The sequence below is a fragment of the Bos grunniens genome, chromosome 13 (genome assembly GCF_055505025.1).
Source record: "Bos grunniens cultivar Pamir isolate PY7600 chromosome 13, Bosgru_T2T1.0, whole genome shotgun sequence".
Lineage (NCBI taxonomy): Eukaryota > Metazoa > Chordata > Mammalia > Artiodactyla > Bovidae > Bos > Bos grunniens.
In genome coordinates this window covers 41,620,902-41,648,683 of record NC_141177.1, presented here as the reverse complement: position 1 = coordinate 41,648,683, position 27,782 = coordinate 41,620,902, and the positions used below count along the sequence as shown (strand labels likewise).

Genomic DNA, 27,782 nt, shown 5'->3' with positions numbered 1-27,782 from the left:
CACGGGGCCTTGAGTTGAAATAGACAACATTGCCCTCCAGGAGCTCACAGACAGGTTAAGAAAATCAAAACAGAGTTTGAGAGATACAATTGGAGAAAAGGTGGCTAGAGTCTGGGGGAGGATGGGAAGGAGGTACATCAGGGAAATCCCAGAGTCTCAGACCTGAGCCAGGTTTCAAGGGATCACGCGGATGCTGACCAGGACACACCTGCCTCACTCAGGACCAGAAACAGCACAGAATTCTGGATTCAGAATCAGGTCCAACCTTTGGAATAAAAAGAGGGTCGAGACGGTAGACTCAACCATGCTCCTTCCACTCTAAGGCAAGCCCGCCTTTGGGCTGCTGATGCAGGGTGAGAGGTGCAGGCGAGGAGCAGAGTTGAGCCATGGCACCTGGGACCTCAGTCCTGACAGGTGTGCTGGCAGCCTGACGTCCAGGGGCCGCGCGTGGCCTCTGTCTCAAGACGCCACCAACAGACTGTCCTGCGTGTCCATCACGAGCCCTCTCACTGGCTGGGTGGCTTTTCCTGCCATCTCTTCTCCTTTCTGGAAGGTGTTCACCCACCTGTGGCACAAGAAGACTAAATAATCTCACCCCCAAAGACACCCATGCAAATGGTCCCCAGGCCCAGGTCCACGTCGATTTCCTGTGTGCTCACCTGGGGGAGCTCAGAGGACAGAGCCCTGCAGACACAAATCTGGAGGGCCTTTTCTGTGACGGTTTCTGTGTGATATGAGGGCCCCTCCCCGCTGGTCCTGTAGGGCCTCCTTCCCCCCACAGCTTGGAGTCAATCTGTGGAGGATGCCAGTGCCCACATGATTCCCAAGCAGGATCCCACAGCTCCCACAGAGGTGCTTCTGTTTGTGGATGGATACCAAATTCAGTTGTTCAAAATGGGAGACCAAAAGGAGGGATATTTTTATGTGGCCATGATGCTGACATCACTCTCTCTGTAGTTCAATCTTTAAGTAATTGTCTCTTCTCTAAAGCAGAGGGAGGCTTAGAGCTGTAGAAAACTGATGTAGGTAGGGAGAGAAGCTGGAATGAGGCTCCAGCCACCTCAACTTTTGAGAGGATCAATAATAGCACATCTGGTGAGGGACAGGGAGGCCTGACATGCTGCAGCCCACGGTATCTCAGAGTTGGACACGACTTGGCAACTGAACCATAACAACAAAACCTATTCTTTGGGCTTCCCAGTGGCGACAGTGGTAAAGAACCTGCCTGCCAAGGCAGGAGAAGTAAGAGATTTAAGTTCGATCCCTGGGTCCGAAAGATCCCCTGAAGGAGGAAATGGCAACCCACTCCACTATTCTTGCTTGGAGAATTCCCACGGACAGAGGAGCCTGGCAGACTTCAGTCCATGGCATCGAAAAGAGTTGGACATGACTGAAGCAACCTAGCATGCATGCATTCTGAAAAACTACCAAGTTTTAAAAATCGGATATAAACATACGCATGTGATTTGAAATTCTAGAAAAATTTTAAAAGATACAAAGAAGCGAGCTCCTTTTCTCCTCCAGAGCTTGGTCTTGGTCTCTGAGGCCCTGGAGGGAGCAAATGTTCCCAGGACAACGGTTCTCTCTTCAAAGATAAACATCTCCATATATGTGCAGTCCTGTCCTGCCCTAGCTTTGTCACTTAGAAACATGTCTTGGAGTTGTCCCTTATCAGCCCCACAGCCTTGACCCTTCTTCCCAAGCGTCATCCATGATCTAGTCTAGCACATTCCTCCTCCAGACCCTGAGAACTGCCTGTTTATCTGGGTGGGGAGGAGGGTGTCTGTTTTCCTACGGAGAGTTTGCTGTTTTTCTTACTGAAACGTAATACAAGTTTACAAAGTCACCACGTGTGTGTGTGTGTGTGTGTGTGTGTACTTTTGTTTCTATTCGCCTTTGGACTGCATTTCTGGCATTGCTTTATTTCCAGAAAATTCTAATTTTATCTAATTAGAAATTTTTACCCATGTGTTTTTAATGACATCAAATTTGTGCCATGCTTAAAAGTGAAAGTCGCTCAGTTGTGTCCAACTCTTTGCGACCCCATGGACTATGCAGTCCAGGCCAGAATACTGGAGTGGGTAGCCTTTCCCTTCTCCAGGGGATCTTCCCAACCCAGGGATTAAACCCAGCTCTCCTGCACTGTGGGAAGATTCTTTACTGCCTGAGCCATAAAGAAAGCCCAAGAATATTAGAGTGGGTAGCCTATCCCTTCTCCAGGGGATTTTCTCTACCCAGGAATAGAACCAGGATCTCCTGCATCGCAGGCAGATTCTTTACCAACTGAGCTATGAGGGAAGCCCTGCTTAGATAGTTTTCCTTACCCCATGCCCATTAAAAAAAAATGCTTCAATGTTCCCATATTTTCAGTAGTTTTATACTTTTACTTTTTACCTAAAGTTTTATTTTACATCTGGAATATATTTTAAATAATGGACTAAGTGAGAGATTCAGTTATATTTTTCCAGATGGTCATCTAGTTGTCTAATTTCATTTAAGGACCAAATCCTGCTGCTCTATTTATTCTAAATGCTATCTTTTTTATAAACTGAAGTCTCATGCTATTTGGGTCTAACTGTGTACGGGGTTCCCTTCCCTGGTCCACGTGTCTCTTCACCCCTACAAACACCACAGGGTTTACACCCTGTGGCTGCAGTATTTCAGGGCATCTGGACTTACGTATCTGAATCTGCTTGGGATCTGACTTCCCATTTTAATTCACTCTTCTTCTTTTTGGTAAGAACTTCCCGTAGACAAAAGTCAGCTTATCTTGTTGAAACCAAATGATCTTTCTATTTTTATTTAGACAACAGTCAACATATAGATTAACTGGAGAAGTTTCCAGTTGATGATAAGGAGTTATCAAATCCCAGAAGATAGGATATGTGGTCGGAGTATCCTTTTTTCTTTGGTATTTAAGTTTTTGTCAGAAGGAACATGCACTTTGTTTTTTCTATGGTGTTTTAAAATCTTTCTGTAGTGCAGGTCAGGAAGCAACAGTTAGAACTGGACATGGAACAACAGACTGGTTCCAAATAGGAAAAGGAGTTCATCAAGACTGTATATTGTCACCCTGCTTATTTAACTTATATGCAGAGTACATCATGAGAAACTCTGGGCTGGAAGAAACACAAGCTGGAATCAAGATTGCCAGGAGAAATATCAATAACCTCTGATATGCAGATGACACCACCCTTATGGCAGAAAGTGAAGAGGAACTCAAAAGCCTCTTGATGAAAGTGAAAGTGGAGAGTGAAAAAGTTGGCTTAAAGCTCAACATTCAGAAAACGAAGATCATGGCATCCGGTCCCATCACTTCATGGGAAATAGATGGGGAAACAGTGGAAACAGTGTCAGACTTTATTTTTCTGGGCTCCAAAATCACTGCAGATGGTGACTGCAGCCATGAAATTAAAAGGCGCTTACTCCTTGGAAGGAAAGTTATGACCAACCTAGATAGCATATTCAAAAGCAGAGACATTACTTTGCCAACAAATGTCCGTCTAGTCAAGGCTATGGTTTCTCCTGTGGTCATGTATGGATGTGAGAGTTGGACTGTGAAGAAGGCTGAGCGCCGAAGAATTGATGCTTTTGAACTGTGGTGTTGGAGAAGACTCTTGAGAATCCCTTGGACTGCAAGGATATCCAACCAGTCCATTCTGAAGGAGATCAGCCCTGGGATTTCTTTGGAAGGAATGATGCTAAAGCTGAAACTCCAGTACTTTGGCCACCTCATGGGAAGAGTTGACTCATTGGAAAAGACTCTGATGCTGGGAGGGATTGGGGGCAGGAGGAGAAGAGGACAACAGAGGAAGAGATGGCTGGATGGCATCACTGACTCGATGGACGTGAGTCTGGGTGAACTCCGGGAGTTGGTGATGGACAGGGAGGCCTGGCGTGCTGCGATTTATGGGGTCGCAAAGAGTTGGACACGACTGAGCGACTGATCTGATCTGATCTGATCTGTAGTGCTATCATAATTGGAATGTTTTTTCATTTTATTTTCTGGCTGGTTTTAGTTTTTATAAAGTTACTGATTTTTGCAAAGTAAACATGTAACCAGACACCTGACTGGTCGGTTTGTTACTTCTTATAATTGTTCAGTTGATTCTCCTTGTCTTTCATCTGCAAAATGCAATGATTACACCTCCTGTCTTACAGGTTTGAACTCAGTGCGCTCCTCTGGAGAATCACCCTAAAGGGATCTTCAAGAGTATGCCATATGACATGGTGTCCCCATAGAGCTGTCCTATTCCAGGCTTTAATGGAAAAGTTCCTAGCTTCTTACCACTAAGCATGTTTTTTATCACAGTTTTATCATGTGGTGAAAGTAAATGTCTACTATTGAACTGATTTTAAAAATCAGAAACACATTGAACTTTAGCAAACATTTCCTTGACCTCAAAGGAAATGATGGTATATCTTTCTCCCCTTTGACTAAGCAGAAGATATGCTGGCAGAGTCCCATTCATATCTCCTTCTGGTGGGCAAGCCATCTGCAGAGAATGTGGTTGGCCAAGGGCTCGCAGCTGCCCCCGACCCTGAGAATGGCCCTCAGCAACTGCCTGCGGGCCCTTTCCCCCAGAGATCCCTGGGAGGCAGGGGCCCACAGTCTTGCTGGTCTGTAAGGGTGACAAGAAGCCCAACTTCTGCCCACCTGATGAGGCTGGCAGTGTGGTATAAATCATGCTCCAGAGCCCCAGCTGGACCTGAGGGACCCCTCTTGGCCTAGTTACTCCCTGCCTGCCCCCGCCCCCTCAGCCTTCTCCTGGGACCTCCCCGCTGGAAGCACCTGCTAGGAATCCTTGCCTCAGGCTCTGCATCCAGGGAACCCACCGTGGGCAGGCTTAGAGAAAGTTGTGGGAATGGTAACTGACATTCTAACCGGATCCAAATTGCATTTTGAGGGGGAACCCTACTTGGTGGGATTTACTGTCTTTAATGCATTCCTTGGTTGTATTGCTAACATTTCACTTATGACATTTCCATCAATAATCATAAGGAGATCCATTTCTAATTTTCTTCTTGTGTTTTCTCAGGATCTGCTTTCACAGGTACTGAATAAAAATACACATGAAGTTTTCTTTTTTTAATTGACTTAGAACATTTTAAAGGACACTGAAATGGCCTGTTACTTGAATTTGAAAGTTTCATGTAATTTCAAAGAATTCATTTGGACCTGGGTCGGGAGGCATAGGCCTTTGTGTCCAACTCTTTGCGACCCCATGGACTATGCAGTCCATGGAATTCTCGAGGCCAGAATACTGGAGTGGGTAGCCTTTCCCTTCTCCAGGGGATCTTCCCAATCCAGGGATTAAACCCTGGTCTTCTGCATTGTGGGCAGATTCTTTACTGGTTGAGCCACAAAGAAAGCCCAAGAACATTAGAATGGGTAGCCTATCCCTTCTCCAGGGGATTTTCTCTACTCAGGAATTGAACCGGGGTCTCCTCTTTACCAATTGAGCTGAGGGAAGCCCTGCAACTGTCTCAGTTGCTCCTTGGTAGCCCATCTGGTTAGATGTTCTATTCCTTTGAGGTCAGAAATATTCTTTTCTAGATAAGAAATACACAAATTCTCTGTGTATTTCTAGAGTAACACCCATTTTATTCACTCACATGGAGTTAAAATATTCTCTCAAAATTAATTTTCTTTCCTCTGCTCCTATGGTTAGTTTCTCATCTCATATACCTTTCCTTTTTGTGCTTTCTTCTTTATCCTCCTGCTGTGAGAGTAGTTTTGCTGTGTGTGTTTATTTTTTAGTATGTGAAAATGCAAATAGTATAGAAAATAACAAAGTAAAAATCACCCCAAATCTCATCCCTCTGAGATGATACTATTAATAATTTGGTGGGAATGTCCCTGGTAGTCCAGTGGTTAGGAATCTACCTTGCAATGCAAGGGATGCAGGTTCAATCCCTGGTCAGTGAGCTAAGCCCACACAGCAAAGCTACTGAGCCCAGGAGTTCTAGAGCCCTTGCACTGCAACTAGAGAACCCACATGCCACAGCTAGAGAAAGTCCAAGAACCACAATGAAGAGCCCAAGCACTGCAACAAAAACCCAGTGCAGCCAAAATAAAGTAAAATCATCATGATGATATGGTGACTTCTCTTCATTTTCTGTTTAGGCTTCCATGCCTGCAGATAGATGCTGTCAACACAAGCTGGACTATAACGATGCTATTTTAATTGTAGCTTCCATTCATATGTAAAAGAGGAGTATTTTGTTTTGTTTATCTCTTTTTTTCTCACTGCCCTTCTCTCTCTCTCACACACACACAAACATAGATTTTCACTAAATTCCAAAGTTAGTGAGTTAGGTTCCAACATTGTTGTTTGGGGTTCTTAGTGCTTTCGTTTCTTCAAAGGTGGGGTTCCCTGACACTCGTTTTCCTTACTGTTTTCGTTGATTTGGAGGGAGCAGGACAAAGCTGCTGTTATTCTGACATCTTTACAGGGAAGACTCTTGCATCTATCCTCATGGCGACTATAACAAATTAGCACAAATTTAGTGTCGGAAAACGACACAGGTATGTTGATGTACTGTTCGGGGAGTTAAAACCAAGATGTGGTCAGGGCTGTATTTCCTCCGGAGTCTCCAGGAGAACGGCCTCCTTGTCTATCCAGCTTCTAGATGCGTGCATTCCTCAGCTCAGGGCTCTTCCATCCTTTCAGAGCCAGTCATGGGGGTTCAGTGTTTCTCCAACCATGTCATCCTCACTCTGACCGCTGCCCCCCACCCCCACCGCACACACACACACACCCCTCCCTCTCTCACTTATAAGGATCCTTGTGATGCCACTGCACCCTCTGGTTTATCCACATTAATGAACTCCCCACCATGTCATCAGCTGATCAGCGACCTTAATTCACCTGCAGTGCTCACCCTTTGCCATGTAACAATACTCCCAGGTATTGTTACATGGCGTCCAGATGAAGATGTCCTTCTCTCGGAGCCTTATTTGCTGACAACATTTCCCAAACATTTTCCCCCAAATCTACTCGCTCACACCCTGGGATTTACTCCTGTGCCCTGATACACTGAGCTGCATTTGGCAGCCGGTGTGAGCAGGGGACCCATCAGAGACATGATAAGGGAGGGACATAGTCTACAGGGAGTGACATTCCCAGGTCTGAGGTTTGCACAAAAGGGGAAGCCCCCCACCCCACAAACAGAAGGTTTGCTTGGGCCTCCCTCTCCTTCAACCCCCTCAACACCCACATTAGGTCACTATTTTCCTCACACTCGTGGTGAAGGGACTGAGGTCCACAAAGGTTCAGGGTCATGGAGACGCCGCCAGGAATAGAGAGTCTGGGCTCGCAGCCCCCACATCCTGAGTTCCCCAGTGTGCTGGAAATACCCTGGGAAGTTACCTCCGGAGAACGTGGCAGGAAACCGCTCCTCTCCCCTTATCAAGCCTCTCAGCCAGTCTCCAAATATGGCAGGGGCAGGGACGCACTCACAGGTTCTGTTACAAAAGGAAGCGTCCTCTCAGATTGCCAGCTCTCTGTATATAGCACAGAGCAGGGCCCCCCCGCACACCATCCGACATCCAGTGCTGTGCTCAGGGCAGGCGGGGGTGGGGGCACCCAGCTTGCTCACCCATCCAGCAAGTAAGCACTGAGCTCCCGAGGTGGTTACCTGCTGATAACACAGTCCTGTCCACTACAGAGGAAGACAGCTAGTGCCTTTCTGAGGTGGGGAAACCAGGGAGATGCATCCACCCAGGGGTCCACCCTGCAGCCAGCCATGCCTCGAAAGTCACCCCCCCAAGGACAGACCCCTCTCAGCCCTTCCCTTGGCTTCCTTGTCTGTCTCTGCCCATGGAGATGCCACCTTCCACTTTTTTTAAGCTACTCACCGTTCGTAGCTTAAATGCCAGGCATCATGCTAAAAACATCAGTGATTCTATGGTTTCCTTTCATCTAAACAGTGAAGGTGGGATATTCTCACAAGGCAGAGCTGTGGGAAAGATACTCAAAGAAACCGAACCCTGAAGTCATAGAAGTCTCCCCATCTTTACGGAAAGACACTCACTCATTGGGAGGTGCTGCCCAAATGGAGGGTTCTGTACAGACACATGGTTAACAATCTCAGAAAAATTTAGAGATGATCACCTGGCAGAAACCTGTTCCCAGCTCATCTCTGAGAACCAAGGCTGACCATGGAGGCACTGCCCCCTTATATGCCTGTGCCTGGGGCTCCACCATTTAGTGGGCTGCTTCTGCTGTCTCCCCAAAGAGCGACAGGTCAGAGAAAGGGACCATTCCACTCAGAGCCTGTGTCCCCACCTCTAGGTCGCGCTCTGGACCTGGGGCTGGGTGGGCTCTTGCCTGGCCGGGCCATCCTTATAGGGGAATAGCCCTGGGTGTGTGCACTCTGACCCTCAAAGGGTAACCACAGCTGTTTGCAGGGTGTTTGTGGGCAGGGTCTGCACATGTAGGCATGAGGTAGCAGATAGATGGGCCTCTGGATTGGACAGCTCGTGCTTGTCAAATGGTGTGAGATTGCAGCTTTGTTCTCCCCCAGACACTCCAAGAACAAAGCTAGAGGCAGAAGTGAGCTCTACTGAAGTAAAGCGATAAGATGATCACCTCTGAGGCCAAGGAAACGTCCCTGACTGCACAAGCACAAAAAGACTCTCTGGGGATCAAAAAGGAGGGGACACCACCCCACAATCAGTGATGCCAAGACTCCCATAGGCGTCTATGGTGGAATCCATCTTAGCAAAAAGATGCACACTGCTGTTGGGCAGGGTCCTAGAACAGGTCAGATGTGGGAAAAGAAACCAGATAACTGGTCAAAGGGAAACAAAGACCCAGAAGAACTGACCTGTATAAGTGATATAAGCCCCTCTTCACGACCTCCCCCTCATTAGGGAGGACGCACACCCTCTTTCTCACCAGGTGTATACTTCTGCCTGATTCTGTCTTAAATAAACTATTTCTCTGTATGCTTTCCCAATGTTAGGCTGTACCTCTGATAATAAACTTTGAATTTGTTTCTACAGTGTTTGCCTCCTTGAGACATTCTTGCCTTTAAACAGGAGAAAAAGTCAGGAAACTTTACATCTAGCCTCTGTCCCCTGATGGCCTAGTGGCTAGGATTCCAGGTTTTCATTCAGGCTACCCAGGTTCAATTTCTGGGCAGGAAACTAAGATCTGCCTTCACGACCACTCACTGCTGTCTCTCCTTGAGACCCAGCAGGCTGATTGTCACGCAGGTGCATGCAAGAGCCCAGGAGGTGCAGGAAAGCTGGGATTGAGAAGGGCGGGGAGGCCGTGGGCCAGGTCAAGTTCCACCCAGAAATGTGGAGGGAGGGGTCTAGCAGATCTATATTCAGTCCTGAGTTCCCTAGAACATTAGGAAGGCAAACTTTTCAAGGTAGCAAAATAATCCATGTTTTATTCAACAGCTTGCTAGCTCGAGTTAAGAATTTTAAATATTTAAGCCTTCAGTAAATTGCCTGACCATCTCTGGGGCCAGCTGAGAACAAGGTGGCTGGGGTGTCAGGAGCGGGTGATGGGAGCTCAGAGGGGTGTTGGAGTTCAGAAACCCCAGAGCACACCCGACAAGCTCGCCCAGGCTGGCGGGCACCGGGCCCTAGTGGCAGCCCCTGCTCCCCAGGAGCTCACCTCCCCAGCTCTGGAACCACCTTGGCTTGTGACTCCACGGTAACAACATAGTGGGTTTCAGAGACAGTTTTCCTCGGAAACATCACTGTGAGTGAGAAGGCTGGCATCTCCAGAGCTAAGGAGAGAGTTAGTCTGCGCAAACCAGCTGGAGCTGATGATCACGGCACACAGGATCAAGATAGGTCACTGGGACCGATGCATGAGGCCTGGAGGCTGCGATCTCAGGAGTGAGTGGCCAAGTCCATACTGGCTGCAGACCTCTGCCTCCGACAGAACTTCCAGGATGACTCAGGGTTCCTCTTGGCTTATCAACAGCACCCATGTGGTCCCTCCATTGTTGGATGGCTCAACCTTGCTTTGTCTAGTCCTATTTGAAAACAACTCACTTCTGGACTTCCCTGGTCATACAGTGGGTAGGAATCCACCTAGTGATGCAGGGGACACAGATTCGATCCCTGGTCTGGGAAGACTCCACATGCCATGGAGCAACTAAAGCCTGTGCGCCACAACCACTGAAGCCCTTGTGCCTAGAGCCTGTGCTCTGCAACAAGAGAAGTCACCTGAATGAGAAACCTGTGCACCGCAATGAAGGGTAGACCCTGCTCGCCAAAGAGCCTTCAGCAGCAATGAAAACCCAGTGCAACCAAAAAAAAAAGACCTAACTCATAAGACTGACAAAGATAAATAGCATATGATATTGCTTATAAGTAGCATTTTTTTAAAAAAAGATACGAGTGGATTTGTTTCCAAAGCTGAAAGAGACTCACAGACTCAGAAAACAAACTTATGGTTTCCAAAGGAAAAAGGAGGGTGGGGAGAGGAATAAGTTAGGAGTATCAGTTCAGTTCAGTTGCTCAGTTGTGTCTGACTCTTTGCGACCCCATGAATCGCAGCACGCCAGGCCTCCCTGTCCATCACCAACTCCCGGAGTTCACCCAGACTCATGGCCATCGAGTCAGTGATGCCATCCAGCCATCTCTTCCTCTGTCGTCCCCTTCTCCTCCTGCCCCCAATCCCTCCCAGCATCAGAGTCTTTTCCAATGAGTCAACTCTTCCCATGAGGTGGCCAAAGTACTGGAGTTTCAGCTTTAGCATCATTCCTTCCAAAGAAATCCCAGGGCTGATCTCATTCAGAATGGACTGGTTGGATCTCCTTGCAGTCCAAGGGACTCTCAAGAGTCTTCTCCAACACCACAGTTCAAAAGCATAATTCTTCGGTGCTCAGCCTTCTTCATAGTCCAACTCTCACATCCATACATGACTACTGGAAAAACCATAGCCTTGACTAGACGGACCTTTGTTGGCAAAGTAATGTCTCTGCTTTTGAATATGCTATCTAGGTTGGTCATAACTTTCCTTCCAAGGAGTAAATGTCTTTTAATTTCATGGCTGCAGTCACCATCTGCAGTGATTTTGGAGCCCAGAAAAATAAAGTCTGACACTGTTTCCACTGTTTCCCTATCTATTTGCCATGAAGTGATGGGACCGGATGCCATGATCTTCGTTTTCTGAATGTTGAGCTTTAAGCCAACTTTTTCACTCTCCTCTTTCACTTTCATCAAGAGGCCTTTTAGTTCCTCTTCACTTTCTGCCATAAGGGTGGTGTCATCTGCATATCTGAGGTTATTGATATTTCTCCCGGCAAGCTTGATTCCAGCTTGTGCTTCTTCCAGTCCAGCGTTTCTCATGATGTACTCTGCATATAAGTTAAATAAGCAGGGTGACAATATACAGCCTTGATGTACTCCTTTTCCTATTTGGAACCAGTCTGTTGTTCCATGTCCAGTTCTAACTTTTGCTTCCTGACCTGCATACAGATTTCTCAAGAGGCAGATCAGGTGGTCTGGTATTCCCATCTCTTTCAGAATTTTCCACAGTTTATTGTGATCCACACAGTCAAAGGCTTTGGCATAGTCAATAAAGCAGAAATAGATGTTTTTCTGGAACTCGCTTGCTTTTTCCATGATCCAGTGGATGTTGGCAATTTGATCTCTGGTTCCTCTGCCTCTAAAACCAGCTTGAACATCAGGAAGTTCATGGTTCACATATTGCTGAAGCCTGGCTTGGAGAATTTTGAGCATTACTTTACTAGCATGTGAGATGAGTGCAATTGTGCGGTAGTTTGAGCATTCCTTGGCATTGCCTTTCTTTGGGATTGGAATGAAAACTGACCTTTTCCAGGCCTGTGGCCACTGCTGAGTTCTCCAAATTTGCTGGCGTATTGAGTGCAGCACTTTCACAGCATCGTCTTTTAGGATGTGGAATAGCTCAACTGGAATTCCATCACCTCCACTAGCTTTGTTCATAATGATGCTTTCTAAGGCCCACTTGACTTCACATTCCAGGATGTCTGGTTCTAGGTCAGTGATCACACCATCGTGATTATCTGGGTCTTGAAGATCTTATTTGTACAGTTCTTCTGTGTATTCTTGCCATCTCTTCTTAATATCTTCTGCTTCTATTAGGTCCATACCATTTCTGTCCTTTACTGAGCCCATCTTTGCATGAAATATTCCCTTGCTATCTCTAATTTTCTTGAAGAGATCTCTAGTCTTTCCCATTCTGTTGTTTTCCTCTATTTCTTTGCATTGATTGCTGAGGAAGGCTTTCTTATCTCTTCTTGCTATTTTTTGGAACTCTGCTTTCAGATGCTTGTATCTTTCCTTTTCTCCTTTGCTTTTCACTTCTCTTCTTTTCACAGCTATTTGTAAGGCCTCCCCAGACAGCCATTTTGCTTTTTTGCATTTCTTTTCCATGGAGATGGTCTTGATTCCTGTCTCCTGTACAATGTCATGAACCTCATTCCATAGTTCATCAGGCACTCTGTCTATCAGATAGGCCCTTAAATCTATTTACTGTATATAAAATAGATAACCAACAAGGACCTACTGTATACCACAGGGAACTATATTTTTATAATAACTTATAAGGGAAGAGACTCTTAAGAATATATATGTTATTTATATTCATATATAATTGAATCATCTTGCTGTATACCTGAATCTAATGTGATACAGTAAATCAACTATACTTCAAATAAAACACACACACACACACAGCTCACTTCATGAAAAATCTTCCCTGATGGTGGAACTCAGCCCGGTGTCTTCATGGAAACACATTTCCTTCTGTGAATGTTTCTTGTGTGATTGACACGGTTCCCCCAGATCCCTCTTAGTCCGCTAATTCTGTAGCTAAGGCCGTGATTTCTTGGTTGAACTAAAGTTACTAAATCAACAAGACAGAATCACATTGATTTCATAGCCTCATGCCTCACATTTTAGGAATGTTCCCCCTGGGAAATGTGTCAGAGGCTCTCAAACACTGGAATGCTTGTGAATGACTAGAGTGGGTCCTTCAGAGAAGCCTGGCCTCCACCTCAGTCTGCATCTCCAGGCAGATGCCTGGCACCTGCCGGTCCAATCAGTACTGCAGGGGATTCTGACTGAAGCCACCTGGGGACAATGCAGGGCAATGCCGCTGACAGCAGCACCTCCAGAGCTTATAAAGTGTCCAGAGGGAGGGGGTGGAGGCACGTCTGGGGGACAAAGATCTGTGTTTTTGAAGAGAGGTGAAAGGAGAAAGTTTGTACTGGGTAACAAAGGATTATTTGGTTCTAAAGTAAGTGCTAAGATTAAAGATTTCAGAAGCATTAAGTCTCATGATCTAAGTTCATAAAGATACTAAAAACCAACTTGAAACAATGAATCTACTAGACATTGGTGGATAGACCATGGTTCCAACAGCAAGGAGTGAATTCTGCAACAGTCTGGGTCAGCTTGGACGTTCATCCCTCCCCACTTGAGCCTATGGATGGAACCACAGCCCCAGCCAACACCTTGACAGCAGCCTGGGGGCCCTGAGCAGACTCCTGACCACAGACACAGAGAGGAAAGTGTGAACATACGTCGCTGAAAGCGGTTAAGTTTGTAGTAACTTGCTACCCAGTTGGGTTCAGTTCAGTCACTCAGTCATGTCCAACTCTTTGCGAACCCATGGACTGCAGCACACCAGGCCTCCCTGTCCATCACCAACTCCTGGAGTTTACTCAAACTCATGTCCATTGAGTAGGTGATGCAATCCAACCATCTCATCCTCTGTCATCCCCTCCTCCTCCCGCCTTCAATCTTTCCCAGCATCAGGGTCTTTTCAAATGAGTCAGTTCTTCATATCAGGTGGCCAAAATATTGGAGTTTCAGCTTCAGCATCAGTCCTTCCAATGAATATTCAGGACTGATTTCCTTTAGGATGGACTGGTTGGATCTCCTTGCAGTCCAAGGGACTTTCAAGAGTCTTCTCCAACACCACAGTTCAAAAGCATCAATTCTTTGGCACTCAGCTTTCTTTATAGTCCAACTCTCACATCCATACATGACTACTGGAAAAACCATAGCTTTGACTAGACAGACCTTTGTTGGAAAAGTAATGTTTCTGCTTTTTAATATGCTCTCTAGGTTGGTCATAGCTTTTCTCCTAAGGAGCAAGTGTCTTTTAATTTCATGGTTGCAGTTACCATCTGCAGTGATTTTGGAGCCCCCCAAAATAAAGTCAGCCACTGTTTCCATTGTTTCCCCATCTATTTGCCATGACGTGATGGGACCGGATGCCATGTTCTTAGTTTTCTGAATGTTGAATTTTAAGCCAACTTTTTCACTCTCCTCTTTCACTTTCATCAAGAGGTCTTTTAGTTCCTCTTCACTTTCTGCCATAAGGGTGGTGTCGTCTGCATATCTGAGGTTATTGATATTTCTCCCGTGAATCTTGATTCCATCTTGTGCTTCCTTCAACCCAGCGTTTCTCATTATATACTCTGCATATAAGTTAAATAAGCAGGGTGACGATATACAGCCTTGACGTACTCCTTTCCCTGGAGTACGTACTCCTTTCCCTGGAGTTTTCCTTGGAACCAGTCTGCTGTTCCATGTCCAGTTCTAACTGTTGCTTCCTGATTTCTCAGGAGACAGGTCAGGTGGTCTGGTATTCCCATCTCTTTCAGAAATTTTCCACAGTTTGTTGTGGTCCACATAGTCAAAGACTTTGGCATAGTCAATAAAGCAGAAATAGATGTTTTTCTGGAACTCTCTTGCTTTTTTGATGATCCAACGGATGTTGGCAATTTGATCTCTGGTTCCTCTGCCTTTTCTAAATCCAGCTTGATCATCTGGAAGTTCACAGTTCACATACTGCTGAAGCCTGGCTTGGAGAATTTTGAGCATTACTTTACTAGCGTGTGAGATGAGTACAATTGTGGGGTAGTTTGAGTATTCCTTGGCATTACCTTTCTTTGGAACTGGAATGAAAACTGACCTTTTCCAGTCCTGTGGCCACTGCTGAGTTTTTCAAATACGCTGACATATTGAGGGCAGCACTTTTAGAGCATCATCTTTTAGGATTTGAAATAGTTCAACTGGAATTGCATCACCTCCACTAGCTTTGTTCATAGCGATGCTTCCTAAGGTCCACCTGACTTCGCATTCCAGGATGTCTGGCTCTAGGTTGGTGATCACACCATCATGATTATCTGGGTCTTGAAGATCTTTTTTGTATAGGTCTTCTGTGTATTCTTGCCACCTCTTCTTAATATCTTCTGCTTCTGTTAGGTCCATACCATTTCTGTCTTTTCTTGTACCCATCTTTGCATGAAATCTTCCCTTGGTATCTCTAATTTTCTTGAAGAGATCTCTAAACTTTTCAATTCTATTGTTTTCCTCTATTTCTTTGACTGATCACTGAGGAAAGCTTTCTTATCTCTCCTTGCTATTCTTTGGAACTCTACATTCAAATGGGTATATCTTTCCTTTTCTCCTTTGCTTTTCACTTCTCTTCTTTTCACAGCTGTTTGTAAGGCCTCCTCAGACAGCCATTTTTCTTTTTTGCATTTCTTTTTCTTGGGGATGATCTTGATCCCTGCCTCCTGTACAATGTCACGAACCTCTGTCCATAGTTCTTCAGGCTCTCTGTCTATCAGATCTAATCCCTTGAATCTATTTTCACTACCACTTCCACTTTGTAAGGGATTTGATTTAGGTCATACCTGAATGGTTTAGTGGTCTTCCCTACTTTCTTCAATTTAAGTCCAAATTTGGTAATAAGGAGTTCATGGTCTGTGCCACAGTCAGCTCCCAGTCTTGTTTTTGCTGACTGTATAGAACTTCTCCATCTTTAGCTGCAAAGAATATAATCAATCTGATTTCAGTGTTGACCATCTGATGATGTCCATGTGTAGAGTCTTCCCTTGTGTTGTTGGAAGAGGGTGTTTGCTATGACCAGTACATTCTCTTGGCAAACCTCTATTACCCTTTGCCCTGCTTCATTCTGTATTCTAAGGCCAAATTTTCCTGTTACTCCGGGTATTTCTTGACTTCCTACTTTTGCATTCCAGTTCCCTATAATGAAAAGGACATCTTTTTGGGATGCTAGTTCTAGAAAGTCTTATAGGTCTTCATAGAACCATTCAACTTTAGCTTTTTCAGCATTTCTGGTCAGGGCATAGACTTGGATTACTATGATGTTGAATGGTTTGCCTTGGAAACAAACAGAGATCATTCTGTCATTTTTGAGATTGCATTCAAGTACTGCATTTCGGACTCTTTTGTTTACTATGATGGCTACTTCATTTCTTCTAAGGAATTCTTGCCCACAGTAGTAGATATAATGATCATATGAGTTAAATTCACCCATTCCAGTCCATTTCCTAAATTGTCTGATTCCTAAAGTGTTCACTCTTGCCATCTTCTGTTTGACCACTTCCAATTTGCCTTGATTCATGGACCTAACATTCCAGGTTCCTATGCAATATTGCTCTTTATAGCATCAGACTTTACTTCCATCACCAGTCACATCCACATCTGGGTGTTGTTTTTGCTTTAGCTCTGTCTCTTCTTCTTTCTGGAGTTATTTCTCCACTGATCTCCAGTAGCACATTGGACACCTACCAACCTGGGGAGTTCATCTTTCATTATTCTATCTTTTTGCCTTTCATACTGTTCATGGGGTTCTCAAGGAAAGTATCAGATCAGATCAGATCAGATCAGTCGTTCAGCTGTGTCCGACTCTTTGCGACCCCATGAATCACAGCACGCCAGGCCTCCCTGTCCATCACCAACTCCCAGAGTTCACTCAAACTCATGTTCATCGAGTCAGTGATGCCATCCAGCCATCTCTTCCTCTGTCATCCCCTTCTCCTCCTGCCCCCAATCCCTCCCAGCATCAGAGTCTTTTCCAATGAGTCAACTCTTTGCATGAGGTGGCCAAAGTACTGGAGTTTCAGCTTTAGCATCATTCCTTCCAAAGAAATCCCAGGGCTGATCTCCAGAATGGACTGGTTGGATCTCCTTGCAGTCCAAGGGACTCTCAAGAGTCTTCTCCAACACCACAGTTCAAAAGCATCAATTCTTCGGCACTCAGCCTTCTTCACAGTCCAACTCTCACATCCATACATGACCACTGGAAAAACCATAGCCTTGACTAGATGAACCTTTGTAGGCAACGTAATGTCTCTGTTTTGAATATGCTATCTAGGTTGGTCATAACTTTCCTTCCAAGGAGTAAGCGTCTTTTAATTTCATGGCTGCAGTCACTATCTGCAGTGATTTTGGAGCCCAGAAAAATAAAGTCTGACACTGTTTCCACTGTTTCCCCATCTATTTGCCATGAAGTGATGGGACCGGATGCCATGATCTTCGTTTTCTGAATGTTGAGCTTTAAGCCAACTTTTTCACTCTCCACTTTCACTTTCATCAAGAGGCTTTTGAGTTCCTCTTCATTTTCTGCCATAAGGGTGGTTATTGATATTTCTCTCGGGAATCTTGATTCCAGCTTGTGTTTCTTCCAGTCCAGCGTTTCTCATGATGTACTCTGCATATAAGTTAAATAAGCAGGGTGACAATATATAGCCTTGACGTACTCCTTTTCCTATTTGGAACCAGTCTGTTGTTCCATGTCCAGTTCTAACTATTGCTTCCTGACCTGCATACAGATTTCTCAAGAGGCAGATCAGGTGGTCTGGTATTCCCATCTCTTTCAGAATTTTCCACAGTTTATTGTGATCCATACAGTCAAAGGCTTTGGCATAGTCAGTAAAGCAGAAATAGATGTTTTTCTGGAACTCGCTTGCTTTTTTCATGATCCAGTGGATGTTGGCAATTTGATCTCTGGTTCCTCTGCCTTTTCTAAAACCAGCTTGAACATCAGGAAGTTCACGGTTCATATATTGCTGAAGCCTGGCTTGGAGAATTTTGAGCATTACTTTACTAGCTGAAGTGGTTTTCCATTCCCTTTTCCAGTGAACCACGTTTTGTCAGAACTGTCCACCATGACCCGTCCGTCTTGGGTGGCCCTACACAGGCCTACTGGGCCACTTGTTACCCAGTAAGGGAGAACATCTGTTTCCTCTTTGGAGAACTCTAGAGGAATGTCTCTTTTTTGGTTTGGTTTTGTTTTTTTGAAAAAAAATTTTTTTTATAAATAAAAGGACAATAGCCGAAACATGGAAACCACCTAAATGTCCATTGATAAATGAATGGATAAAGAAGGTGTGGTACATATATACAGTGGAATCCTACTCAGCCATGAAAAGAATGAAATAATGCCATTTGCAGCAATGTGGATGCAACTAGAGATTATCATACTAAGTGAAGTCAGTCGGAAAGAGAAAGACAAATACCATATGATATCACTCACACACGGAATCTAAAATATGGCACAAATGAACATATCTGCAAAACAGAAACAAATTCACAGACATAGACAATAGACTTGTGGTTGCCAAGGTGGGGCCAGGGGAAGGACTAGAAGTTTGGGATTAGCAGATGTAAAGTATTACATATATAGGATGGATAAACAACAAGGTCTTACAGTATAGCAAGGGAAACATGTTCAATATGCCATGATAAACCATAATGGAAAAGAATATAAAAAAGCATGTTTATATGTGTGTAATGGAGCTACTTTGCTATACAGTGGAGATTGACACACATTGTAAATCAACTATACTTCCATAGGGCTTCCCTGGTGGCTCAGATGGTAAAGAATCTGCCTGTAATGCAAGAGACCTGGGTTCAGTCCCTGGGTTGGGAAGATCCCCTGGAGGAGGGCATGGCAACCCACTCTAGTATTCTTGCCTGGAGAATCCCATAGACAGTGGAGCCTAACAGGTTACAGTCCATGGGGCTGCAAAGTGTCGGACATGACTGAATGACTAACGCTTTCACTTTTTACTTCAATAAAAAAATAAATAAATAAAGCTAAAAAAAAGAATCAAGCATGTATCCTGCCTTTTCTATATTAACTGTACATTAAGGTAACACAATAGTTGATTATATGAAAATATTGTAGCTATTAAATGAGATAGTAATAATAGAGTTAAAATACCATTATTTTGTTGCCCTTAATCAAATAATAGCAATGACCATCAATGTCTGTTAACAAAGCAAAAAAAACAAAAAAACAAAAACAGCTTGGTCGGGGGAGAGAGACAAGTGGGCATTATATACCTCCTGAGAGAAGGACACCCCACTTCCCACAAAAGGTCATTGCAAACAAATAACCAAGCAAATAAAGCCATTCCTGAGGCTGATCAAGCCAGAAGATCTAGCTACCACCTTGCAGACCATACAGGGGATGGAGAGACATGGGGAAAACACACACACACACACACACCATGGAGATGAAGCCAACAAATCCAGACCATAGAAAACTGCAGGACAAGTAACTGGATTCTTTCACCAAGTAGAGAGAGGAACCTACAGATGAAAAGAGGCTCAAGAGATGTGTCAGCCAACTGCAGTTTTGCACAATATTTGGATCTTCATTCAAACAAGCTATAAAAATGGCCCATACAAAATTTGGGGTAATTAGGAACCCTAATTGGATATTTGAAAATGATAATTTTTAGGTAGGTTCATGCTATTAGACTCTATACATTAAAAGATTCTTTACTTGTTGGAGATATTTTGTGAAAGATTTGCAGATAAACTATTATCCTTTCTGGGATTTGAACCCAGTGGGCTGGGGGGATGGGTGGGATACAGGAGAAATTGGGCTGACTGCAGGGAACCTCTGAAGCTGGGAGATAGGCACCCGGAGGTTATTATATTATTAATTTGTATTGCATCATTCCCTTGATACTAATATGTGATTGAAAATGTCCTTTTTTAAAAGTCAAAATTGCTAAGAAAGACCTGGAAGACACTGTCCTATAGGACTAGAGTTTAAGGGACTGATATTTTTTCCCCATGAAAACTTTTCCCTGCATGTTGACATTGAAATGCAGGAAAATTTGTCCTGAAGGAACAAATCTCTGAGGTCAGCTACCCTGAACACATTCATTACATGAAATAAGGAGTGACCAAACGATGGTTTCAGTGCAGAATTAGGTAACGATTGTGAAAAAGGTCCTTTCCCCTTCCAATGGCTGGTAACTTCTTTAATGTAATTGTTCTGACTTTTATAACGGCCTGTTGAGTAACAGCGCATCTCTGCAAAATCTCACTTTGGAATGAAGGGAGCTTTTGTTGAAATAAAGAGATGTTTGGAAAAGCAATGTTTGTTCGGGTTTGAAGCTGAGTGCTGATTCAAGTGCTGATCGCTGTCAGCTCCAGCACTGAACAGAAACTGCCTCTGGGATGGGCCAAGGTGGCTGGCACTGTGACTGAGGTCAGGGCCCCAAGCGAGTGGAGGGCAGAGGAAGAATACAGAATGGGGGTCTTGGTGTCAGTTTGGCTCCAGAACCCACGGGGTGGAGACTGACCCAGAAGTTCCGTGGCACAATTTGATCCCCACGTCACCCTCCTGTTTCCTGAAACAGCAGTAACTTTTACCTCTGATGTTATCTAGGCCTACTGACCACTCAGGGGCCCATTCCCATCCCCTAGGGGACCCCATCCACTGCTCAACCGTGTGCCTTGCAGCATGCCTACCTGGCCGGACGCTGGGCTCCCTCACTTGTGCATCGCCTCTCACAGCCCTGGATGCCAGGTGAGGCCAAGTCAGGTTAAGGAGCCTTCTTGAGGGGGCCAGGGCTCAGCCCCATATCAGAAAGACAGTCCTGAACACTCTGGTCACGGCTTTGTTGTGTCTATTTATCTCCATGGCAATGCTGGGGTACCCAAGCATTGCCCTGTTTACAGACAGGAGACTAAGTGCATGGGAACTAGGTTCTTATGCCGAGGCCATAGACGAGGTGGACTTTGAACTCCAGTCCTCCTACAACCCCTGGGGACTGCAACTCCTGAAGCAGGAGGCCTAGCATCAGGAGCAGGCAGGGCTGGACAAGCTGAAGTGGTCACCACGCTGGTGGAAACGGCTCAGCCAATACCTCGGCCACCACTGCCTTCAGACATTCAGCAAGCTTTTCCACGGTGAAAAGGTCCAGAGCAAGCATGGAGGACTATGGGAACTCCTCCCTCTGTGTATCCAGCATCGTGCTGGCCACTGGGAGGACACTAGTGACCTCAAGCATCTCTAGGGAGGGACCTTGGAAAATTACTAATTACCTGCTCCCAGGGAGAAGCCCCTCCACGTAGCGGTTGCGTCTCTCCTTGGTGTGAATACCTCCACTGCAGGCAGTTTCCATCTGCCCAGTGATGCTGCCAAGCACGGAACAGGGAAGAGATGGGACCAGCAGCTCACCTCCACCAGACAGGTGTGCAGGCAGGTGTCAAGCACACGTGCAGGAAGTCCTAAAACAATCAGGACATCAAAAACATTCACTGGTTAATGTAATTTAACTCTGCTTATAGTTTATTTTTGAGACCAGCTGTGTCTGTGTGGCTCTCTGTTTTACAGTTGTCTGTCACAGGCTAAGGGAGCCCAGACTCAGCTCCCAGGGATGGAGACACAGATGCCCAAAGTCTGGTTGGATCTGTTTTTATGCCAAGTCACGGCAGGGAGCCATGCCAGAGGGTGGAATGGTTCATCTTAAAACACGGGCACTGGGGACACTGGGTGATCACTTAGCTGAACCCGCCCGGCGGACTGGAGTGGAGGCGATGTGGCCACGTCAGCCTAGCGGGGACCCAGGGTTTCCCTCTGCTGGTCCAGGGACAGGAGATTGTCCTGTTGCTTATTCTGTTAGAGTCACAGCCAGGAAGTGGAGGTGGCCTTGCTGTTCTCGGCACGCATGACCCCCTGCCCCCAGATTGTCTGCCAGGCCGGCTCGACTTCCTGTGGAGGATCTCCTGCCTGGACCGCCTCCAACCAGTAAGAGGAACAGAGGCGATGCGGGAGGAGGTGACAAGGGCGCAGGAGATAAATCAGGAACATGAGAGTTCCGTGGCCCAGGGACCTGGACACATTTTGAGAAGCAGATGTGGCCTGTGTCTGTACTGCCCACACCGAAAGCTGCATTCACTCTGCTCAACTGTCCTCTCGTCAGACAGCATCAGTTAAAAATCCAGTCGGGGAATTCCTTGGCCGTCCAGCGGTTAGGACTCAGCATTTCTACTGCCAGGTTCAATCCCTGGTTGGGAAACTAAGATCCCGCAAACCGCATGTACAGCCAAAAATTAAATAAGTAAATAAAATAAAATCCACTCTCAGAGAAGGTAGGGGAGGGGAAATGGAACAAGTTGGTCAAAAGGCAAAATCTTCCTTTATACGATAAATAAGTCCTAGGGATGTCAATGCAACAGGATGAGTGTATCTCACACCACTGTGTGGAACACAGGAAGCTTGTTGAGTCAATCCTATGAGTTATGACAGGAGAACTCTTTCCTTGTCTTTTTATTGCATCTGTAAGACAGTGGACGCTAGCTGGACTTCCTGTGGTCATCATTTCACAATACATATAAATCAAACCATCACGACGTACATGTTAAACTTGCACGGGGATGTGTGTCAATTATTTCTCAGTAAAACTGGAGGTGGGGGGCAGGAATCTGCTTTCAGAAGGATGACTAGACTAGGAAGCAGAAATTCGTATTATCCAAAGCTGGTGGCAATTGTAAGACTCTGGGGGATGCTGGCGTCTACTTCGCCTGTGTCCAATGACACACATTTCCAGTGTTAGTCAGACCTATCTCCACGATGCCCTGAGAGTCAGGCTGGCAAGGTGGGAACGGTTCCTAAACTCAGTTGTGTTAAGACTCCCCAGTTATTTTCGGCCTTACCACCGTCCACATCTGAGTCACCTGCTTCTGACCTGGAGCACATTTACTAAATCTCCCAGGGCTTCAGTTTTGGCGCTTGACCTAGTGATAGCTCATTACTTGGAAAAGCTTTGATGGGTTCCATCTGGTTCCATAATCCCCACCCCAGCTGGGTGGACTCAGCCTTGCTGGCATGAGTAGCAGGGTGACCCCAGAGGTCCAGGCTCCCGGGCCGGAGGAAGGAATGGTTAGGCCTCAGCGAGAAGGACTGCAGGTGAGCAGTGTGGAGACAGTCCTGGGATATCAGGACTGGGGCCTGTCATGAGGGGTTGGGGTGCGGAGTTTGCAGGAGAGGAGGATTCTGAATCCCTGGGAGAGAGGAAGCTCCCCACCAGCAATCCCTACCCTGATATTCCTGGGCCAGAGCATGGGGGCCCAGCCCTGCAGCTGTTCACTGGGGCTCCTAAAATCCATGCTCACAAACCCACAACCACATCTGCCTATCTATACTTTGTAGCTTCTGGACTGTGAATTTCTTTTCCAGGTCTAAAGCAAGGTACATGGGGGACTTTGGAGAACTCTTCCCTTTCTGGACCTTCATTCAGGGCCTTGTGAAAAAACTGGGTCAAAAGGGAATGGAGGGACTTCCCTGGTGGCCCATTGGCTAAGACTCTGGGCTCCCAATGTAGGGGTCCTGGTTTGATCTCTGGTCAGGGAACTAGATCCCACGTGCCACAGCTAAAAATATCTTGCATGCCACAACTAAGACCCAGCACAGCCAAAATAAATAAATATAAAAAGTGAATGAAAAGAGGCCTTGACAAATGATCTTCAATTTTCATACTGTGCCAGGCGGCCTGGCACCAGCTTCTAACCCCCTTCACCACTGTGGGGCATACTCAGGTCTGTGGGAGGGGAGCTTTGGAAACACCAGACCAGGCCCACGTCCACATGGGTCTTGGACACTAGAGAACGTGCAGTAGAATCAAGCTCTTCTTCTGAATGCTCTCAGTGGTGGTTTTCAGACCACCGCCTTTCCAAGCCCGTGGCCCTCAGATCCGGGCATGAGGAACACACTTTCTACTTTGAGAAATCCTGGAGGCACCAGCCATGCCAGGGTCACAGGCCGGGGAGTAAGCCTGAGGCTGTGCTATCTTCTAATTAGAAAATAAGGCAAAACTTAAGTGTTACGAAGTATTCTCATGTGGGTGGACAGTAGTACCTAGTTATAATTCATAAACAAATATACATAAACTGAGGGTGATATGAAAAATTGTTAAAAAGAGGAGCTTACTCACAAACCCTCTAAGGCCCACTCGGACACGTGTCCACCAAGGAAAGGGCCCCCACGCCATCACATCCAGGCTTGCTCCAGCTAGAGGGAACTTGAGGTCACTTGCTCTGACCCTTCATCTCCCAAATGAGAGGATCAGATCCAGAAAGATTAAGTGACCAAGGAGAAACATCTGGTTTGCTGTAGAAACCAAACTAAATCCAAGACGCTTGTATGTGCACGTGTGTCTAAGTGGATGCACATGCGTGTGTCTCTGGATGTGTCTGAATCTGTGTGTGTGTCTGCATGTGTGTCTGTATATCTGCATGTGTGCGTACATCTGTGTGTAGAACAAAATCAGTGTTCTGCATTAAGAACATGGAACCATTATTGAAAGAAATAAACAAACAAAATATTGTCTCTATCCAACAAAAAGAGTCTGGTTAAGTAAACTCCTGTAACCACATGACGACCAGTTGTGTGTAAATCATGTTCACAAGGAGTTTATACTCAGAGACAGAAATGTCCATCTTTTAACATTCAAGGTTTAAAAGTCTCACTGATTGAATGCAATTGTGTCTGAAGCTGTGCAGAAATTCCTGCCCTGCCCATAGGGAACCTCTCTGGGTACTGGCACATGGGTGACATTTTTGTCTTGAACACTTCTCTGTCTTTTCTGACTTTCTATAAGAAGTATTATACAGGACATTTTTAAAACTGAAAAGAAAATGGGAATTTGTAACTGGAGGTTTGCATGGGAGCTTCCTGACCCGGAGCTCTTTCGGGCAACACTGCCCATGTCCCAGCTTCTGGTCAGCTCAGCAGGTGCTCCTGGGTGCCCCGAGGCCAAAGCAGGGCTGCCTGCCTAACCTGGCCTCTTCCTTGTAAAGTCTGATGTTCTGGTTCTGCATTGAGCTTGGGTCTGGAGTCCAAGGGTGGCTCCGAGGTTGAAAGTACCATTTCCCCTGCCTTCCACCTCCACCCTCTCCCTGTGCCACCTCTGCGACCACACATGGCATCAACGTAGGGCTTCAGGCTTGGGAGCAAACAGGCTACCCAAGACAGCTGACCTTGAACTCTTCTTTGTTTATTTCCCTAAAGTCTACTCTGTACGGATGTGAAAGTTGAACCATAAGGAAGGCAGAGCGCTGAAGAATTGATGCTTTTGAACTGTGGTGCTGCAGAAGACTCTTGAGAGTCCCTTGGACTGCAAGGAGAACCAACCAGTCCATCCTAAAGGAAATCAGTCCTGAATATTCATTGGAAGGACTGATGCTGAAGTGGAAACTCCAATACTTTGGCCACCTGATGCAAAGAACTGACTCCTTGGGAAAGACCCTGATGCTAGGAAAGATTGAAGGCAGGAGGAGAAGGGGATGACAGAGGATGAGACAGTTAGATGGCATCACCAACTCAATGAAAATAGTTTGAGCAAGCTACGGGAGAGAGTGAAGAACAAGGAAGCCTGGTGTGCTGCAGTCTATGAGGTCGCAAAGAGTTGGACATGACTAAGAGACTGAACAACCAAAGCCTGGAGAAGCCACACGCCCATGGCTCTGCTGTGACTCCCATGGGCTTGAGACACACAGCCCACCAGGGAGGGAGTAGTCCCCACTCCTGGCCCCAGGCCTGCAGGGGGAAACTGGCTTTTCCCTTTATAAAACAGCAGTCTAGCACAGTTAGAAAGTGGCCAGGGCAGATGTCAGCCACCTGCTGTCTCAAAACTGCATCCTTTTCTGAGGCCATTGGCTGTGGGAAAGTGGAGTTTTATGAGCTAAACCACTGCCATCTCTGCTCTTCCCTTCACAATGTGGAGGAACTTACTCAGCGAAGACCCAGCTCTGTCCTTTGTCAGTCACCACTGCCTGTTCCACCAGGGCTCAGCTGGTTGAGGGAGAGTGAGATGAACCCCTTTCCTGCTACATCAGCAGGGCTAACCAGAGCTCGAAGACCCTGCAATAATAAACATCCTCATACCACTGTTGGGGAGCAGAAAAGGAGGTAACTTAAGTGCCAAGGAAGTTATTTGAAACAACTTGACCCAGGCTACTTTGAGAAAACGTGTCCACTGTGTTCGCTGCCCATCCCGGGCATCAGCACACAGCTGGACACCTCTGGACACAGAGCCTCTTATTGGTCCTCCTTTCACATCCAGAAACTCAGACGCGTTTGCACAGGGCTGATCAGGTGAATGAGCTCCAGTGGGGCTCCAGGCAGAGTGGAGACAGATGTGCAGAGTGTCGCTATGGGCGGTGTGAGCAGTGCCTGGCATGCTCGGCAGCAGGGACTGCAACCTCCTTGGTGAGCGGGGCCCTCGGGTGCGGCTTGCTCCCAGGGCATGAGGGCAGGGTTGGGTGTAAAAGCTGAACTGGAGCGTCCTGGGTCCTGGGGTGCAGGCAGAGAAGGGTGTGCATTTGCACAGAAGGGTGGGGCCCCGGGGGAGGCAAGGGAGGCAGGGTCTGGGGAAGCTGGGAGGTGGCACCTGCTTGGAAGGGTTGGAGGCCTGCCTAGAAGATGCTTTCTCCATGTGCACATGAGCGGTGGGCAGGGGTGACCTGACCCAAGGATGGTCAAGGCGAGATTCAGACCTGGAGCATCAGCGTCACCCGGGCGCCTGTTGGTAATGCTGATTCTTCACACCTCACCCCTTGTGTTATATTCATGGGGCACCTGTATCTCAGCACACAAACCGGAGGACCTAAAATAACAGAAATTCTGTCACAGGTCCTCAGGCTAAAAGTCTTGAATCAAGGAGTTGGCAGGACCGTGCCCCCTGAAGGCCTCCAAGGAAGGATCCTTCCTCACCTCCTCCAACTTCTCACAGCCTCACATGTCCCCTGGCTTCTGGCCACATCACCTCCATCTCTGTGGTCACTAGCTGGATTATCCCTGTTCCTCTGTCCACTTCTTATAAGGAGGCCAGTCAGCTGACCACGTCACCCCCTTCTCTGTGGTCGCTCACTGGTGTCTCCCCGCTCCTCCGTCCTCTTCTTGCAAGAAGACCAGTCATCCTGGATGATGGTTCACCCTAATAATCTCATCTTGCCCTGATCACATCTGTAAAGTACGTTCACGGGCTCTACAGGTTCAAGCCAGAGGAGACACAGCCATCTTCGAGGGAGGCACAACCATCAGCAGGAGCCCAGCGGGCCTCAGCAAGCCCTGCCACTTGAGATGTGCTGGTCTGGACAAGCGGAAGCTGTCCCCATACCTCCCTAGCCATGCCCCGAGCCCTAGGCTGCAGAACGTGTCTGCTGTTTGAACCTACAAGGTCAACCAGAGTCAGACTTGGGACCAGCAAGGGTCAGGTTTAGGGACCTGCTGAGTTTATCAGTAATAGGACTCACTACCTTCTCTCCATATCTCCAGGTCACAAAGAGCCTCTGACTCTTCTACCTGCATGGCCAGGACCCCACACAGCCCACATGAGACAAAGACCTGGATGCACAAATTACAACTAGGTACTACTGTCCATCCACACGTGAAAACTTCATATAGTTTAGTTGTTGTCTTATTTTTTAGCTAGAAAAAAGAAGAGCCACCTTCTTGCTCTCCAGAGTATGACCCCAGCATAACTGGAACCTCCTGGATTTCCCAAAGCAGAGGCAGCCATTCCTAGAGTCCAGAGCTGACAGCCGCAAGCTCAGGAAAGGTGGCAGCTTGAACACCACAACTGAGAGTATTGAGAAGAAAGCGCAATTCTACCACATGTTCTCGAATGTCCAAGATACTCAAGTGTTTCAGGTGAGGCTGAAATTGATGTGTGGACAGGAGGACTTCATGAAG

The 27,782-nt window shown here is 46.4% G+C and overlaps 1 long non-coding RNA gene across 1 annotated transcript in view; it reads right to left on the bottom strand.

Annotated features, from left to right (window-relative positions):
* The window catches only part of LOC147360851 (uncharacterized), a 43,762-nt gene that overhangs the window by 15,248 nt on the left and 732 nt on the right, over positions 1-27,782 (bottom strand). Inside the window, exon 2 of the long non-coding RNA XR_015139442.1 lies at positions 21,131-21,316. This is a non-coding gene — a long non-coding RNA (uncharacterized LOC147360851). The remainder of the gene's footprint in view (positions 1-21,130; positions 21,317-27,782) is intronic.